Genomic DNA, 2,601 nt, shown 5'->3' on the forward strand with positions numbered 1-2,601 from the left:
GGGCAGCTGGGGGCATCCAGGCAGCAAAGGGGCAGTTCGTAGTGACCAGCCGACGTGAGGGGCAGTTGGGGCGACCAGGCCAGCAGGGGGGGAAGTTGGGGGTGACCAGGCTGGCATGGGGGCAGTTGGGGGCAATTAAGCTGGCAGGGGGGGCAATGAGGGGCGACAGCCTGCGGGAAGGGGCAGTTAGGGGCGACCAGGCCAGCAGAGGGTGCAGTAAGGGATGACCAGGCCAGCAGGGGGGAGTGGCAGGAGTGGCAGGAGTGACCAGGCTGGCAGGGAGGGGGAGTTGGGGGTGACCTGGGGGGCAGTTAGGGGCGAGCAGGCAGGCAGGCAGGTGAGCGATTAGGAGCCCAATCGGGCCTAAACCGACAGTCGGACATCCCCCAAGGGGTCCCAGATTGAAGAGGGTGCAGGCTGGGCTGAGGGGACCCTCCTACCCCTGTGCACGAATTTTGTGCACCAGGCCTCTAGTATACATATAAGTTCTTTGGTTGATCATTCCTGCTCCCATTCCCCCTTCCCTCTGAGATTCTTCAGTTTGTTTTATGTTTCCATGCCCCGGTTCTGTTTTTTTCATCAAGTTTTTTTTTGTTGTTGTTCATTAGGTTCTCTGTTCGTTTGTTTTGATTTTTAGATTCAATTGTTTTTTTGTATTTGTTTGTTTCTTTGTTTTTTAATCCTCACTGGCAGATATTTTTTCCATTGATTTTTAGAAAGTGGAAAAGAGGGTTAGAGTCAGAGAGAAAGATGTGAGAGAGATACATCGATTGGTTGCCTCCCCTACACACCCCGACCTGTACTGAGAATGGAGCCTGCAAACAAGGTATATGCCCTTGACCAGAATCAAATCTATGACACTTCAGTCCTTGGGCTGACACTCTAAACACTGAGCAAAACAACTAGGGCAGATTCAGTTGTTGATAGATATGCATTTTGCCATTTTATTGTTCATAGTTTAAGTCTTCTCCTTGAAGAAGACTCTTTAATATTTCATGCAATACTGGTTTGGTGGTAATGCTTTATTTGTTGTATGCAAGGATGGTACAATATCCACAAATCAATAAACGTGATACATCACATAAACAAATTGAGAGACAAAAATCACATAATCATATTGATGCAGAAAAGGCATTTGACAAAACCAAAACCCTTTCTTGATAAAAACTCTCAGCAAAGTGGGAATAGAGGGATCATACCTCAACATAATAAAAGCCTTAATATGAAAACCTACAGCCAACATCATACTCAGTGGGCACAAACTAAAACCATTTCCCCTAAGAACAGGAACAAGAGAGGGATGCCCACTCTCACCACTCCTGTTCAACATAGTACTAGAAGTGCTAGCCATAGAGATCAGACAAGAAGAAGAAAAAGACATCCAAATTGGAAAAGAAGAAGTAAAACTCATTATTCACAGATGACATGATATTGTACATAGAAAACCATAAACACTATCCAAAAACTACTAGATTTAATAAATGAATTTGGCAATGTAGCAAGATACAAAATCAACACCCAGAAATCTATGGCATTTTTATACACCAATAATGAACTCACAGAAAGAGAAACAACAAAAAAATCACATTTATCATTGTACCAAAAAAATTAAGATACCTAGGAATAAACTTAACTAAGGAGGTAAAAGATGTGTACTTGGAAAACTGAAGGACATTGAAAAAAGAGATAAAGACATAAACAAATGGAAGAATATACCGTGTTCATGGACTGGTAGAATCAACATCATTAAAATGTCCATACTACCCAAAGCAAAAAATCCTACCATCTCAGTTTAGTAATAAGTATATATCAAAGATTGGCAATGACTGGAAGAATGTATAATAGAATATAAATTTTAAGACAGCTTTAACCTATCTAATGCAATCCCCATTAAAATACCAACAGCATACTTCAAAGACCTAGAACAAACTCTCCAAAAATTCATATGGAATAAAAATAGACTCCGAATAGCCGCAGCAATCTTGAGAAAGAAGAACAAAGTTGGAGGGATTACAATACCAGATATCAAACTGTATTACAAAGCCACATCCTCAAAACTGCCTGGTACTGGCACAAGAACAGACATATAGACCAATGGAACAAAACGGAAAACCCAGAAATCGACCCAAGCCATTATGCTCAAATAATATTTGACAAAGGAGGCAAGAACATAAAATGGAGTCAAGACAGTCTCTTCAATAAATGGTGTTGGCAAGAGACCCACCTCATTAGAAGGGACTCACACAGACTGAAAGTGAAGGGATGGAAAAATATCTTTCACGCAAATGGAAAGGAAAAGAAAGCTGGGGTAGCAGTACTTATATCTGACAAAATACATCTCAAAGTGAAGGCCATAACCAGAGATAAGGAAGGCCACTTCATAATACTAAAGGGATCAATACAACAAGAAGATATAACCCTGGTAAACATATATGCACCCAATGCAGGAGCACCCACATACATAAGAAAACTTCTGGAAGATATCAGGGGAGAGATCGACAACAATACAATCATAGTAGGGGACTTTAATACACCACTGACATCACTGGATAAATCCGCTAGACAAAAACTCAGCAAAGAAACAGCAATCCTAAATGACTC

Source organism: Myotis lucifugus, unplaced genomic scaffold (assembly GCF_000147115.1).
Source record: "Myotis lucifugus unplaced genomic scaffold, Myoluc2.0 scaffold_9, whole genome shotgun sequence".
In the NCBI taxonomy this organism is placed as follows: domain Eukaryota; kingdom Metazoa; phylum Chordata; class Mammalia; order Chiroptera; family Vespertilionidae; genus Myotis; species Myotis lucifugus.